We start from the raw sequence: 17697 nt of genomic DNA, 5'->3' as shown, positions 1-17697 counted from the left end.
TAAGATCCTGCATGGACATTTCTGAAATCAAAATACATACAGTCAGCGTCAAAAATATGCATAACTTGACGTTTTGACGATTTGATTTATTTATATTTTTCATACAAAATTAATTTTTTTTTTTTATAAAAATATAGTTCATTTAACAACAAAAACCACAAGAATATTTTTTTTTTAATTCATACAGAACTCGAGGAAATACAAGAAATGTCAAGAAATTTTCATCGGGATTTTCAATTTTTAAATTTAAAATTTGAGTATGCAATTTTTTAGGCCATTAATTAGACGCTAAAAATTAACGTTGATTTTTGAGAATTTTTCTACCGTGAGTGTTGCGCATTTTCTTTCATATAATGCATGAACGCAATCTTTATGAAAGAAGGTTCGGTTCGCAACACCCTCAGCGAAAAAAAAATTCTCACATATCAGCCGTCGAACATCGAATTGAAAAATTGAAAACCTAAATACAAATTTCTTGCATTTTTCCGAATTCCGTATGAAAAAAAAATAAATCTTATGGTTTTTGCTGTTGTATGAACTATATCGCTACCTTAATATAGAAAGGCCCTATCTGACATCGTCGCTGATATACAAAAAGCCGTAACTAACTAAAAATCGAAAATTTACGTTTTAATTGATTATGATGCCTTTGATCGCATTATGTGGCCCCAAATCGTTTTATGCAATAAAAGATTTTAGTTAGTTACGGCTTTGTGCATTTCAGCGACGATGTGAGATAGGGCCTTTCTATATTAAGGCAACGATATGTATCTTTATAAACGAATAAACAAAATTTAGAACATATAGAAAAATAAATTAAATCGTCAAAACGGCAGGGTATGCATATTTTTGACGCTGACTGTATGAATATTCTCATTTACCCTTCTACATCATTCTCTTTGTTTTCTATTGCATGGCCACATATTTTACTACGACTTCTTCTTAGTACATACTGTTCGTAGTTTTGTTTATGTTTACGCATTTGTTGCCTAACAATCACTATAACACCTTCTACGTTGGTATTGTTGTTGCACAATGCAATTTATTTATTATTCATTTATTCGCAACGTAGGTACTAACACAACCTACAAGATTTTATAGCTGTTTTAGTAGAAGCTTTTCGCGGGTTATCGTTGTTTATTGTTTGAATTGAAATTGCAATTTAAGTTTTGACTTTTGTTTTACTTTTTCTTCTGCTTTCTATGTAAATATGGAAAAGTTAAGGTTTGTTTACAAAGTGCATTTGTAACACTGGGGGGGATTTTCAAACTGGTAGTCGCTGTACATATTTGAGTGTGAGTGTGCGCGGTTTGCTCAAGGGCGGGTTACGAATACGAATAAGTTTGAAAACAGGCCGATTCACTGCATAGGTACACATACTATTTTCCTCAAGATCCAACCTTATATCTGGACTTGTGGGCATCAGAGGAGTTTCTTTTTGACCTCATTTTGAAGAATGATTAATTTCGAAGAAAAGTGGTGAAAATGAAGCAAATACCTTGATTACTTCAAGATGAGAGTATGGCGGTCTGAACTGCAAAACATGCAAAACAAGTATTAAGGACATTTTTTTTTTTAGCATTTGTCGCATATTTCTGCACTATGTTCTTGAATATGCTAGCAAAATTACTAACCGATTTGCACTGAAGGAGCTCTAAAAATGAGGATAACGAAGCAAAGTCGTATTTTTTTCAGAGTTCGTCCTATTCACAGGACCTAAACATAATGGAATAATTTGGAATTGGATGTTTTGCAAAGTTTGCCTGTCAGACAATCCATGTGATGATTGGCACACTGAGAAAAGAGTTTAGTTACGTCAACTAAATATGTTTTTATCAACACATTATTTGGTTATAGTTACATTATTTGTTTATAGTTACCAAATCATGTGTTGAGAGGAATATATTTGGCTGACTTTTTTCTGAGTGCAGTTGTTTTTTTCTGGCGATTCAAGTGGTAAGCAGCGACATGTCCTTGATTTTTCAGAATTGTCTTCCGGATAGTGGGTTTTTCCATACATTGGAATTAAGGATATACTGAAAGTGTTGTATAGTAGAATTACAATAAATGGTGTGCTTTTGTTGGTACAATCTAGTCCTTTCCTTGTGTTAAAGCCACTGTACCTATTCTAGTGAATCAAAATAAAAAGCATAATTTTCTCGTGGTTTGATAAAAAGTGTAATAAAATCCAAAGTAATCAAGGTGTTTTCTTCATTTTCAGCACTTTTCTTCAAAATGAATCATTCTTCAAAACGATATCAAAAAGAAATTTCTCTGATGCCCACAAGTCCAGATATGTGTACCTATTCAAGTGAATAGGGCTGTACATATCGCGAAAAATGTGGGGTTTCAGCTTTTACTATAAGAGAAATGTAATAAGGAATAATTGTTAATGACAAACTTCAATGACTATTTCATGAATTTCTTGCTTATTAAAAAGTTTCGTTATACCCTTTTTTGCACCGTGTTCCACTAAACACCAAGTTACTTTAGTGTAGAAACCATACAAAAGGGACGACGGAACACGTGAGTGTGAAGAACTTTAAGGCAGGCGCGTGTTTTTGTAGTAATAACGGAGATCTGCTGAAAATTTTCAAGATTATTTTACAATTATGGAGGGAACGCTTCTCCACTATTGTATTCAATAAGTTGATAGCTGAACTGATAAAATATGGCGGCGAGAAGCGAGCTAGGGAAGTACATGCACCAGCTACTACATATGTATCATGTGGTCCGACGAAGTTGAAATTCCTCTATGGAGACTCAAAAAATTAAAATTAATTTTTTTTCGTCTAATACCCAAAATCCATACTACCATAGTCGAAGACATCACATATAAATTTTGGTCCGGATTGAAGTCGGTTAAGGCGAGTCGCACAGGTGGCAGAGTACAGATTCCTCTATAGAGACTCAAAAAATTTAAATTATAATTTTTTTTTTTTTTCATCTATTTAATACCAAAATCGATTTTTGTTCCGATTGGAGTCGGTAAGACGCCTTCATAGGCGAAGAGTCAGTTTCGTAAGATACTCGCCGAAAATAAACGTTTGTGTATCGCTGTGGCAGGACATGCCCGGAAATTCATGGAAGATGGCAAAATGTTTTTTTTTTTATTATACTACTGCGTTACCTCCTCTTGAATTAAAATTTGTAAACGCATTTGCTAATAACTCGCTTTTTTACTGCATGATCAGTTGAAAATTGCGATTTCACAATTGCAGAACATTGCAAATTAAATTAAATTATCATTAAGCACGTATGTATGCATGTGTGCGTACATATAAAGACTCGTGTATGTGAATGAATGAATATGCACTTTGCCTTCGTGCAGCAACAAGTATTTCGACACAAAGCAGAATACAAATAATTGCAAGTATACATACATACATATCGTCGCTTAAAGTACAAAACCGCGTATCGAAAGAATGCAAAACCGCGTACTAAGGTTGCATAAATTATTTTCTAGAGAGAAAAAACACTCACATTTCAAAATGGTCCTCCTTTTTATAAAGCAATCACATTTCTGGCTAGTATATTTCAGGACAAATGGATAAGGATTTAGCCAAGAGTTTCTGTGAGCAAATCCAATTTTTGGCAGCAAATGTCAGTTAAGCGGTTTTGCAGAATGACGATGCGCGGTTTTGTACTTTAAACAACGATCTACATACATATGTGTGTATGTGTATATGTACTTACTACATTTATTTATATTTTTGTTTGTATATATGTATGCTGTTGTTTACTTTTATTAGGCTCTCTATCTTGATGCTTTCATATTGGCCCTGAGATAAATGTACTACATACAGACAAACATGTGCACATATTTACATATTATTAAAACAACTGATAATGCAATAGATAGAGAAAGTAAACAATATTTCTATTATAACTGTTATTGGAATAAGTATGTATTCTTAAAAACTGATCCTTTAGATTGTCGAGTTAAGATATTTTCAATTTAAACATATGTATATACATACTAGGGATGTTAATTTTTTCGGCTTTTTCCGATCCCAAGATTTTTGGGATTGCGTTGTCACAATCTTGGGATCCCGGGATTAGTCCCGGTTTTTAGATATTCATTACAACTTGAATCGAAAAAATTGCTTCTATATTGTTTGAGAAGCTCTCCTACCATGAAATAAATAATAATAAACGGGTTTGAAATATACTTTTTTATTTAAAGTGGCGTATTTATTTTTTCTCTCTGACCGCAGGATTTATTTTGAAGGACTCACATAAAGTCATTTGATTTAGTTTTCCATTTTCGGTGCAGCAGTCTCCAAGAAACTTGCCCGTGAATTAAAATGTATATCCATATACATATATCTTTCAAGTCAAAAAAAGATTTACAAAATTTTACTGATCGAAAAACGTTTTATATCCAAATTCTAATGAATGATAACACGTTTTTCCAGTAAGCCTAGCATCTTTGCTGGTGGCGCTTACAACATTTTTCGACAAATAAATGTAATAAATATAACTATAAGATTTCTTTGATTGTTCATCATAGGTCATTTTATAAAAATTGGAGAAATGCATTTGAATAGTCTCCAAACAAAACCGGTTCCCGATTTTGAATTTAAGAAAAACCCGCATAAACCGGCTTTATTTTACATAGTTTTCCTACATTTGAAAATTCGTATGTTGGTATAAGTTATGACCAAAAATAACAATAAAACTATTAACAGTAGAGTTAACTTTTATTTAGAAAAGAGCAAAGCAAAATAAGTTACAAGTTTTTCCAAGGTTTCTCAACACAGCTCACTAATATTTAATGGACTCCCTTTACCCCTGCAGCTTCTTTGACATCTACCAAAAAAAATTCAGTGGATATGAGTCGGCCAGCCCACGGATCTCAACACAATTTGGAACGGTTAAATTTCTTGCAAACTTTCTGGTATGTTTTGTGACGTCATTTTGGTTTTTTACCCATTTGACCATATTCTCTTTAATCAAATTTAGAGGATTTGTACCGTAGAATGAGAGTTGCCTAAATAAGTGGATTTTGGCAACTCCGTGTTTTACCTAGCCAATGCAGGTGCTCTTCGGCAAATTTAGCTTTGGTCGCAGCTGCAGTAATGCCACTTTTTTGGGCTTCTGCCAAATAGTTCATCTGTATTAGCTTCTTTATTATTTAAAGCGAGTCTATGCTACGTTTTAGCTCATCTTTAATCTTTTTGGACGTATGGAAAGGTTTTTCCTCGATCCAAAGTCACGATTTCCCTCTACTCTAGCCTCGAAAGAGCTCCTTTGCGGCCCATTCGATACACGTTTTGGTGTCCATTTCTTTACATTGGTAACCAGGCCGAGCAAGACCTGAAAAACCTTGAAAGTAACGTAAGAAACAATTATTTTAATAAATATATTCTCGTACATATTTTACTGGAGCGATGTTTAAGGGGATCCATTAATCCCGATACGAAAATCTCGATAGATAAAATACATACGAAGATTCCGGCAAAGTCATGTACGATCCCGAGTACAATTCCGAGAGAAACTTGAACAATCTTGGAAGCTCGCTAAAAAAGCATTTCACTTAATACACATCGATACATACATACATATGTACATAAATAAAAAGGCAAAAAATAATCGATATCTTTTTAAAAAACATTTGTACTAGTTTTTCGAGCTGTGACGAAATATCATACAGAAAATGTGTTTTTGATTTAAAATACTAAAATAACTTTTATTTAAAGCCCTTGCTTTAATTTTTTTATAATTCGCAAAAGTTTTTATTTATTTATTTATTTATAAGTCATATGAAACATTAATTTCTTACTGACTACAGAAAGGATTGCTTAGGAACTAGTTAAAATAATTAGACAGTAGGCTCCGGACTGCTTCAGGCGACAAAGACGGGTATAATTTAGGAATACTATTTAATTCAGACAGAGTTCTTGGCATGGGAGCAAATTTAAAGTAATCAAATTTAGAAACCTCAGTGTAAAATGAAAGGACGTGTAGGAGATTCCGCTCAGGAGTAAAGAAATTTAATTTCTCCAGTAGGGCAGGGCAGTCAACTGTATAATTTAGCAGATTCACTACAATTCATAGGGAGCTATAGGATCAGTAAAGTTCAAAGAATGGATTGCAAAAGGTCTCCAAATGAAGGATGCATCTCAATCAATCCTAGATCTCACTAATGTAGTATATAGCATCTTAAGCGTGCATGGATCAGAGAAAGTTGAACAATTACGTCTTACAAAAGCTAACATAGCGTGCGATTTAGAAATAACATAATTGACATGGGTGGTAAATCGAAGTTTGGAAAAAATACACCCAGATCTTTGAAGTCCGTAACGTGATCCGGTGTTGAGCCAGACATTTTATAACTACTTCTTAACTATATATATATATATTTTTTCTAGTGAATTTGGACTGAAAACACTTTTTGCATTCAGAAAGGCCGTCGGCATACAAAAGAAATTTCGAAGTTTGAAAGCAGGATCTGACATCATTATAATTCATGTAAATAGCAACGGTTCCAGCATACTACTCTGGGGGCGCCTGACATCACAACGAAGAGCTGTGGCACTGTCTGTTATCTAAATAAGAGTGAATTCACTGAAAAAAAGTTTAGTGAAAGCCCATATCAGATCATTTAGCTAATAAGATTTTATCAGAAACCCTATCGAAGGTTTTAGAGGAGTCAGTATAGATCGCATCAACCTGATGTCCATCCTGAAAGGCTGCACAACAGTCTGCAGTAAAAACCGCAAGATTGGATTTACTTAAGAGCGTGGTTTCAGGTTTGAAATTTCAAAATTTTGATTTTGCAATTTTACGCTATAACACAAAAACAATTTCCCGTTCGAAATTGGACACGGAAACCTACATCTTATGTACATAATGTATATCTTTAGTAAAACCACTGTGCATACTAAACATACGAATAACCCGCAGCGAAATCGAATGCTTAATGCTCATGTCCTCTCTTTGAACAAAATCGACTTACTTCTTATTAAATATATACAATTATTTGCCGATTTTTATATGATATTTAGGCCATTAATAATTTATGTACATACATACATACATACATACATACATACATACATACATACATATGTATGTGCTATGTAGCATATCACTACCTTAAAGTGAAAAGGTGCCAAGTCCATTTTTTTCAAGATTTTGTCTCTCCTGAACAATTTAAAAAAATGGACTTGGCACTTTTTCATCCCTAGGTGACGATATGTAGTTGAAGCAGTGTTGCCAGTAACTGGGTTAATAAAATCCAAATATAAACTAAATCCCGTTTTATATTGAAGTTATAACAGAAATCCCGCGCTGTATATACAAGTATTTACATTAGGGTGGTCCAAAACTGCATGTGGAAAAAGTATACGGACGTGTGCTGCAAATCGTATGATTTGAAATCGATGCGATTTGCAATATATTTTTTAAAATAATTAATGCAAGTAATAAATATTTTAAATAAAAACTGTTGGAAACACAAAAGTACGTCATATTCTTCGATTTAGAGCCAATTTTTTCTCCGTTTTGTTAAGAATCTTCCAAAATAAATTTTGTAAATCGCATCGATTTGCAGCACATGCCCGATAGTCGGAATTTTAATGCTCTAGGATTGTTGTACACCGAAAAATATACCCCTATTTTTATTTTAAATCAAAAAATATTTAGTAGCCGCTCAAAGCGCTTAAAGTTAGTTTTCTATGTATTTTATATGGGGAAAAAACTTCTCGTAGAAATGGTATAGAAGGACTAGGAGATTCCCAATAATAACACCCAATTGTTTATTTAACCATTTTGTCATAGTAACTATATTGTACAGGTCCGCCAAAAATCCCCAAAAATACAATAATTGTTTGTTAAGTAAATTAGATTTGACTGCACATATTGCATTTAATGCTTATTAGAGATGCCGTTTTTAAATCGAAGATCGATATTTAATCGATATTTTGTAGATTTTTTAATTCGGACTCGATCCGTGAATCGATTCAAAAAACTCGAAAATCAACATTCGATTTTTGCCCAAGTGACGCATATTGACCGTAGTTTTTGCCCCAGAAAATCTATAAAAATTTAAAGAAATTTGAATTTTTGGCTGATAAAAAAAAAATACATGAGAAAGCAAACACCGAAGAATTCAATGACCTTTCCCATCCGACTATAGGGGGCTACTCAGGGAAGGCTCTTGAAAATATCTCTATACAAAATTATGGCTAATACTAAAAAAAAAACTCCAAAAATTGTAGTTCACAACTTTATGCAAATTTTCATAGAGAATTTTCACCCCTTAATTATCTTTATATATATATTTTTTTAACGGGTGGTTAGAAGTGAAATATAAAGTCAGCGAAATCAAAAAAGAAAAAATAAATAAAAAACGTCCGCTTTGCAAAAAAATATATACTTGTACGTAATTTCCATTAAACTTCTTAAAATCATTTTGAAGTAAAACGTAAACTTTTTTTTCATTTGTGTTAAAAAAACAAACAATAATTTCGAAATTTTTTTACAATTTTCTTAAATAGGGCTAGCATTGAGTTTTCACTAGACATTAAATGAAAAAATTTTAATCACTCTGTTGTGCATTAAGCGATACCCGTGTTATTGTATATGTTTCCACATTGCATTTTTAAAATGGCATAAATTTTTTTGTAATTTCGTTGCCTGGCAAAAATTTGGTTTAAGAATTTATGAAGTTTTAACTCTAGATATTGAAACCGTTATGAACAATGTACATATGTGTGTATGTATGTTTTAAAAATTACTTACATATGTACATACAATAAAAGTTTGGTCAGATCGCTGTATTTTGTTTCTTTATAAAAATTAAGTAAAATACTTTATTTGACAAAATATATGAATCGATCTGGGGAAATTGATTTGCTTTTTAACGATTCCTTCCTCCATCAATTATCTTTATTTCGATTCGAATCGATTCAAAAATCGATTTTTTTATTTCGATCTGACATCTGTAATGCTTATTCGCTTATATGTACTGATTATCTTTTTCGTTTTGATCTTAGTAAGCAATGAAAAAATTCGTTGGCGGTTAGCATAAGAATGATGGAAAGATATATTATTCCATTAAATTTCGATATAAGAAACCTCCTTTTACAGCCCTTGTTTTAACGACTACCTCCCAGAGGTTTGTACTTCGCTAATTTTACATAATAAAAGCACTCAAATTACTTTTTCATTCATCGTTTAAATCAAACTGGTCAACATTTGTGTACACCGCTATGCTTTCTAAAGACTTGCAGGTAATTATTTTACATTCATTTAAAACAACTTCAGAATCTAGAAACTCAAGACGTTTGAAAAAAGAATCATTGATTCGAAATTTTTCGAATATTTTCAAAATACACAGCTTCACGAATTCGCCACACGTTTTCCTAACTTCAAGCACATTACTTTTTTTCAAATTACCTACTTTCTGTATAACTCAAAAACTTGCTACTAAAATTAATTTCAAGTAAATGAACTGTTTCTTATTTATCAATTACTCACTAAGTTTTATTGCTTGGTATGGTATTCAAAAAATTCCGTTTTTCGACAAAAAATCCCATTCGCTCTTTTTAGTCATAAAATCCCGAAAAAGGGCGAAATCCCGCTAACTGGCAATACTGAGCAACCTTTTCAATAATAATAAATGCTAGGCATCGTATTCATTTTGTTCAAAAAGGTGTTTTTGGAAAATCTATCAACCTAAAGTAGGTACCTAAACCATACGAGTGAGCACCTATATAAATACGTGCATGTGTATGTATGTATATATACATATATGTACATGTTTTTAGCGCTGACATGAAATTTTTGTTTATGTATACATATCTATCTAAATTTGTTCTCTGTACTTGCATTTGGCCATGCACAATTATTTTGCAAGCTACAGCAGCGTGAGAAATAGGTTTGTTTACAAATAAAAATAAAAAAACTCGTATAGTGTCATGGATGTATGTATGTATGCTACAAATTGTTCCCAAAAAAAAAAAAGAATCAAACTCCAAAAGCGCATTTGCACTGATAAACAATTAAATTTCTTGTGTTGCAGTGGAAAATGCAAATCAAAACAAAACGGTAATAAGCCAAACTTGTTGTTGTATGCAACTGGTCGGTGTATTTTTGCTGCTTTTGTCTGCGAAGCCAAACGAGCTAGATGCCGGTTAAAGTCGCTCATTCTTGCTACATATTTGACTGTGTTGCAAAATGATGAGCGTGTGCGCATAATTCGTGAAAGAGACGGAAATGAGTTACTCCGTGTAGAAGAGATGCTGCTTTACAAGTTTTGAGTGAAACTATGTGTTGGCATTTTTATGTTTCTCTTCCTTTCTTTGAACCTTGTATTTTCAATTTTCTTCTCATTATCTTAAAACCAGGGATGCAGGGTTGCTGGGAAAATATGGTGTGCATCAGGGATGCCAACTTTCCTAGGGATAATTCCCGGAAATTCCTGAAAAATTCCCCTATTTTCAATGAAATTCCCCCAAAATGAATTTCGCTACATATTTAAAGCACTTCGTGCTAAAATTCAAAAAATTCACTAATTGTGGTGTATAATATAAAAGACAGATTCGATGGCTTGGTGGCAGTGCACGGACTTCGTTAAAATTAAAAGTGGTAGATTTTACACACAAAAATTTGTAGATTTCAAAAAAAAAAAAATGTTGGGGCGTATTCTTGTTTTCGTACGAATCGAAAATCATGAAATTTTCCTATCATTTTCTATACAAAAATTTCAAATTTTCGATTCGTACGAAATCCAGAATATGCCGCATTATATAGGTTCTACTCATATAGGATAAAAGAAGGTGAATTCAGGTAAGGTAGTTTTATCAGAGCAGCTGGATTTCATGTTTAGAAAATTTATATTGAGAAAAGGTTTGGGCATTTTTAAGGCAAGTTAATAATGCCTCCCTCCGAGAAACTGCTCTGACTCCTGGGAAGAAAACTTATTCACATGATCAAATGATTTCAATTGGGGTTTTCTGAAGTAAATTCAAACAAATGGAACAAAGTTTGAGTTATATTATGTGTTCATTGATAAGTCAAAACATCCCAACCAAGCGCTGAATTTTTGTGTGTGTGATAATGGAATACATCCTTTTTTCTTCTAATTAATTCTGACCGATTCTTTAATTGATCTAAACAACAGTAGAGGGTGGAATGAATTTTGGTCAAGGGGTAGGGTTAGGATATGGCTGAATATGTATTTATGTTCGATTTACTCTTGGAAGAATGTTAATCTGTGTTTTTTTTACCGTTTATGAAGCTTTCTCTTTATTGGACCAAAACTTTGAGCGAATGTGATCCAATTTACATCGCGATTGATGAAGTGCTCATTTTTGAAGTAAAATTTTAAAATGGTGATTTTTTTCTTTGAAAATAGGTTTTGTTCAAGCAGTTGGTCTTAATATTTTAGTGGAATTTGTGTGGGTTTTTTGGTGGGAAAACATATATTTTATGTGGCAACACGCACATATCGCTAGCTTAGAGTAAAAAGTTGGTAAGTCCCAATTCAAAAATTGTTTAGGAGAGGAAAAAAACTTATTATAGCAAAAGACAAACTCCATACGAATCAGAGGGATTCGATCTTTATTAAAAGATTTCGTACTATTTTGGCCTTACCGAATTTTCGGAGTTTTTTTTTGGACTTAGCAAATTTTCCTTTCATTGAATATAAACGAGAAAACATAAAACCTTAACATTTTTCGAAACGATACACTTTTATTTTCTCTAGTCTCCTGTATCAACATACGGGTTTTCATAAATAGTGGACTTAGCAACTTTTCACTCTAAGCTAACGATATATGTATGTTCGTATGTACATGAGGGTGATTGCAAATTGCATGTGAAAAAAGTTAAGTCCGAATTTTAATGCTCTCACCCCATAAGATTGCTCGATAGCGAAAAAATATACCCCTGTTTTTTATTTCGCAATCAAAAATTATTTAGAGGTCGACCAAAGTGGTAAAATTTTTCCATGTATTTTATGTACATATGTACCTAAGTATTTATATGTTAAAAACAATTTTTCGTACAAATGGTATAGGATTCTTGAAAATAAACATTTTTCGCTCGAAACACTGTTTCTTTTCGGGATAATTCCAATAATAATACCCAATTGTTTATTTTATTTACCATTTTTATACTAACAATTTTTTATGTTTGCCCTATTCAAAAATTAGTTAGTATTAAAAATTGGGTAAATAAATAATTGGGAATTATTCATTGAAATCTCCTGAAGTTTGCCGATTGAAAAATATAGATTTTGAAGGATTCTGTAGTAAAATTTCCAGCAAAATTGTGTGATTTCTCATATAGAATACTTGAGAAACTCTGAGCGACCTCTAACAATTTTTTGATTTCAAAAGAGCAACGGTATATTTTTTCGATATAGAACAATCCTAGAGGATGAGAGCAATCAAATACCGACTTTGCTTTCTTGGTGTATGTACATATGTATTCATTTTTTTTCTCAAATCTTACCTTTTCCACTTTTTATTAAATATTTTTTAAGTGTAGATAAGTCGGAACATGCATTACATGGTACAATAATTACAGGTATTGTCTCCCTTATGTTCATTTTGACGCAGTTCAATGTTGATTCTTTTACTTTTATTTGGCTTTGCTTTTTTATTTTCGCTCAATTTCATTTTTATAATTTTTGAAAACAAAAGAAAACACTTTTGAAATGAAGTGAGCCATACAAATGTTGAATTTATTTACTAAGCAAATGGTTGTTTTCGGCTTTTGCAAATTAAATAAGTTCTCTGCAAGAAGGTTTGTTTAAAAAATACGGGTACACACATATATGGTATATAGGGTATGGAAATATCCCTTTTCCCTAGCAGTAAACCTTTTAGTGTGGGCAAAAATGATACAAATATTAAAAGGTAGTTTCACTCCTTCTTATTCGTCATGCCCTCATTTGACGTAAGCTGTGCTTTTGACATTTTATTTTATATTGAAGCTACCATATTCTTTGAAGAAATTGAAAAAACAGATTTTTTACTTAAAAAAAAGCGTGGTAAAATATTTCAAAAACTATTTAAACAATTATTTAAAAAAATATATATTTTGAGGATCATTTTATAAATAGCGAGCTTTTAGTGATTTATTTCTAAAATGAAATATAAAACGGAAGGCAAGTAAAATACTCATATGCGTGCGTATTTCGGGATGGCCAAGTGCATGGTAACTTTACAAAGGTGTTGTTTATTTGTTCCAAAAACTTTGCGGCAAAAAATTTTCAGTCTCGGGACGGATGTGCAGCATCGGTAGAGCGAGTCGTGTATATCTGTCGATGACTTATAACAAGGAGCTCAAAGAATTAGGAAATTTTTTACCTCCCTCTTCATGACTACATCGTGCATAATCACAAATATGTTTATGCTTCCACGGTGCTTTCATTGACCGTAACCATTCCTTTGTTCATATTTCCGCTAAATAGTATCCAAATCAAAGCAACATCCTAATACCTAAATTTCTTATAGGCGGCATACACGGTGCGTCTGATTCGTGAGTCATTTGTGTACGTGTTGACTCGCCTCTCGACTACACACAGTTCAGTTATTCAGAGTCATGCCAGAGTCATATTTTAAAAATAGGGTTGACAGATATTTGAAACGCTTAAATTATTTAAAGGTCAATAAAATATTTATATTTCTTCATCAAAACTAAACGCGTTTGAAGATGTTTAAAAATATTTTTGAAGGGGGTTTGCGTCTTTCTAAAAAATAAACTGCTATTAATTTTTTTTAGCAAATTGTATACCACAATATGGGTATCATACGATAGGTGATAGGGTTGCCACCTATCTGCTAACTAGGGGTAATTATGTAAGTTAAGTGAAATGAAGAAGAAGAAGAAGTGAAATGATTACATATCGTATGCATTTTTGCACATTCCATAGTTTGACATGGTAGCGACGATATATCACATTCATTTTAATTGCTTAAAGAGTTGCCTACTCCATGCGGAAAGATGTAGGGGTTAAAACTTTATTTTAACACCTTTTGTTTGAAACTCATGTTTTCTTAACCGCAAGCAGCATTCCTTTAAAAAATTTTATTATAGATAACTGGCGATAAATGACAACCCTATTCAAAAATTTATGTGAACTAGAGTATGTATTTTCAAAGAAGTGGATTTTCCTATGTATTTTTGGACCACCCTAATACATATACATCCTTAAATATGTCAACTATGCATATTTACATTACTGTTGTGCTATTTGAGAATTCCTTATAAAAATTTCATAAATAGGTACGTCAATGATTAAACAACATGGATTTGTCCTCGAAAAGGATTTATAAATATCTAGACATGAAATAAAGTACATATGTACGTGTACAATAACTCGTTACTGGAATAAATTGTGTCTGCTGTTAAGATACTATGTTATCAGTCCTCTTGTAACTGTACTATATAGGTATAGTCCTCCCTAGCAAACTCTGTTCAAATGCGCAATCGAGAGAAACATTCTATCATTCTTGGTCCCGGTTGCCGAATAAATGAATTTTTCAAATTCCTATTTTTAATGTAACATGTGCATATAAAATACATATAAAAAGTAAATGTGTGCTTGTACCCACAAGTGAGTAGTCCGCTTGCAAACAGCGTTATGTGATTTTATAATAGTAAGCCATAAATTAAAAAAAACGTCTACAACAACAAGTAACATCCAAATTGTATATTTCTTTTTATTATCTGAAAATTTGGATAAATAAGAGCCTGCCCCTACCCCTCCGCCCCCCACCCTAAAAACGATGTGAGCGCTACTAAACATTTCCCTTTGCTTTTTGTAATAAGTTTTGCTTTTTGTAATAAGTTTTGCTTTTTGTAATAGGTTTTGCTTTTTGTAATAGGTTTTGCTTTTTGTAATAATTTTTGCTTTTTGTAATAAGTTTTGCTTTTTCCAGCTTTTGGTTGGTTATTTTTTTTAAGTGGCAACCCTGTTCTTGGTTCAAATGTACCCATCCATACATACCTACTCACATCCATAGGTAGATATGTATATATATACATTTGCTTATTTCTTTGTCCCGGCAAAGACAAAACTGCTCCCAAATATCAACACTGCCATTCTCTCTCTCTATATCTCTCATCTACTCATTTAACTTTTACAAACGAGCTAATAAAGGCGCAAAACACTCTATCAACGTTCTTCATTCGTTCGTACGCTTTGAGCCTGTTTGCCGCGTTTGTGTTGTGTGCCGTGTGGTTTAGCCGTCGCTGCAACAGCTGTCAACGCTATTATCGCCACCCGTGGATATTTGTTTTACGCCGTTACCAATTTTTCTGTCTTCTTGACCGGCGCACAGAAATCACCGACTTCAATTCTGTTTTGAAAGCGAAAGAGAATGGTCACAAAATTCTAGCAGCAATTAGCAACAAAAGTGTTCGTTAATCAGCTAGCAAATATAACTAGTGTACGCGACGTGCCAAAAAAAAAAAAATTCCAACTCATTCTAAAGGCGATCGTTAATAACTCGGTTTAATTTACATATTGACAAAATCTACTTGAATTCTTTGCGACTTTGGAAAGTCGCGAGTTTCATTCCAACACGCAACCAGCAACGCAACGAACATTGCGCTCTACAGAAAAAAAATACAAAAACCGCGATAAGGAATAACAATTGTCCTGTTTCCGCGCAGATATAAAAAATTGAATCAAGTGAACTAAACAAAAAGGTTTTCAGTGTGCAAACATACATATGCAGCAGTTAAAAGCCCGAACAATAGTGACTAAATTTCTAAACCGAACATTCTAGCAATAACTGCAAACGCGAAATATATTTTCGCCGATTTTCTAGCAATAAAAAATACACAAAATCCGTTAATAGCTCATAAGAGCTCTGGAATTTTTTTGGCACTGAGCTACATTTTAAACAATTTATGTCGCCTTGCAATTTCTCAGCACAGAAAAAGGACTCGTCTCATCAATTGTGTAAAGACTTTTTGTGAGATACTGTAATAAAAGTGTACTGGCGCAAAATAAAGTGTCTTTTTTTTTGTTTTCGGTAAATGAAAGAAACTCAACCTGCATAGGTACATTGTGAAAAGCGTAAGGTGCATAATTTTGGTGAATATATTCAGCGATAACTTTTCCTGAACGACAGATCTAGCTAGTTAGCCGGAAAAGCCACACAAAAAAATACAAAAAGCTGTGAGCAATTGCTGTCATGCATAGAGTTCAAAACAATACCAAATCATTAATTATCAGGAAAATTCGCAATTTTTCAAACAACAAACAGAAGAAGAAACGCAGTGCAAACATACTCTTATTCATTAATTTATGTACCGATGTTTGTGGGAAAAGCATACAAGTGAGAAAACAAATAAAATCAAAAAGCGCGAGTGACTTAACAATTTTCAAACAACTCCCAAGAACATTTCCTGCAACAAATCCGTTCGAAAACGTTGTTGTTTTATCTGCTTCAAGCCCTGAGTGAGAACTTAAGTAGCTTAAAAAGCAAAATAACTTGGAATATATAAAACTACGATAAATAGTTGAAGAAAGGAAAAAAGCGGAAAAAGAACCGCTACCAACAAGCTGAAGTTCTAATCCATGATCAGGAATTGCAAATTCCAATAGAAGGAGCAATTCGAGCAAAGGAACCGCAATTCGCTAGACAAGAGAGAATCTAGTATACTTATTGCATATACTACATACGCTCAGACTTGCAGTGCGTCAGAAAAGGTTAAAGTGACACTGTACGGGATCAGAGTGTTCAATCACTTCCCGTCGTCCAACCAGCACGTACTTACTGTTTGTGTTTTTATATTGTTATCCCTGACGAGTGCAGAAAGGCGCGAAAAAAACGTTTCGGACTTTAATACGTGTACCTATTAATAAAAAAAAAAATAGGACTACACTTCCGCAAAAATTTTTATTTCGAAATTTTTTTAAAATATAACAAGGCATTGAAGTTGAAGTGAATTTTCTATATTTTCAATCCTCATTGACAAGGTGGATAAGGCTTGAAAAAAAGCTAAAAGTTGCAAGAAATTAAATCAACATCCACCACTATAAATTTGCATTCTACAGCAAACGAAAGGAGAGCCGCCCAATCCTTGAATTGAAAAAAAGGTAAAGTAAAATTTTGCGTAACTTTGGATTAAATTGTATTAGAGAAAATATTTTGTGTGTACATACTTAGTTTGACTTCCAAAAAAGGAGGAGGTTACCAGTTCGCCGGAATATTTTTTTTGTATATATGTATTCTTTTTGCCTCAGAGGTGGTCCCATACTAATCTGGTTTATATCCGATCAGTGGATAATGAAATATATATAATTTTTTTTTTTTATATGAGAATTGAAGTCGGTTTTTTATTGTATTTAATTTCCTTCTTATTTTTTTAAATTTACATTCTTTTTTGTATTATTTGCTAAATTTTAAATTCCGTTCTTTACAATGTATTTTTTTATATTTACTTATTTTTTTGACGCATAAATTTTGTTAACCTATTTGCTTTTATTTATGTTCTTACTTCCTTCGGATTTCTTTCCATTACTCTTATGAGTAGCGGTGCATTTATTTGTTGCTTGCCCTGCCGCTACACTGGAATGTGCATAAATACCGTCTTTACCTATCAATTGTTGTAACTGTATCGTTTTCATTCTCTTTTAATGACTACCTAATGTCCAATTTTCTTTGATTTGAAAAAGTTAACAGATTTTTTTCACTGAAAACAAAAAATAATAAAAGTGAAATT

General features: G+C 32.7%; 1 protein-coding gene across 2 annotated transcripts in view; it reads left to right on the top strand.

Annotated features, from left to right (window-relative positions):
• Nucleotides 1–17697, top strand: part of LOC118733557 (myc protein) — a 73956-nt gene that overhangs the window by 2698 nt on the left and 53561 nt on the right. Inside the window, exon 1 of one of the 2 annotated variants that reach the window (XM_036462995.1) lies at nucleotides 15139–17071. The exons of the other annotated variant lie outside the window; for it this stretch is intronic. The gene's annotated coding sequence lies outside the window, so the exon portion shown is untranslated. Of the gene's footprint in view, nucleotides 1–15138; nucleotides 17072–17697 lie in introns of those variants that run through there. 2 annotated transcript variants of the gene reach the window in all.

Source organism: Rhagoletis pomonella, unplaced genomic scaffold, assembly GCF_013731165.1.
Source record: "Rhagoletis pomonella isolate Grant_MI unplaced genomic scaffold, Rhpom_1.0 Rhpom_scaffold_00002, whole genome shotgun sequence".
In the NCBI taxonomy this organism is placed as follows: domain Eukaryota; kingdom Metazoa; phylum Arthropoda; class Insecta; order Diptera; family Tephritidae; genus Rhagoletis; species Rhagoletis pomonella.
Note: the sequence above shows the minus strand (reverse complement) of the source record. Positions and strands in the feature narration are given on the sequence as shown.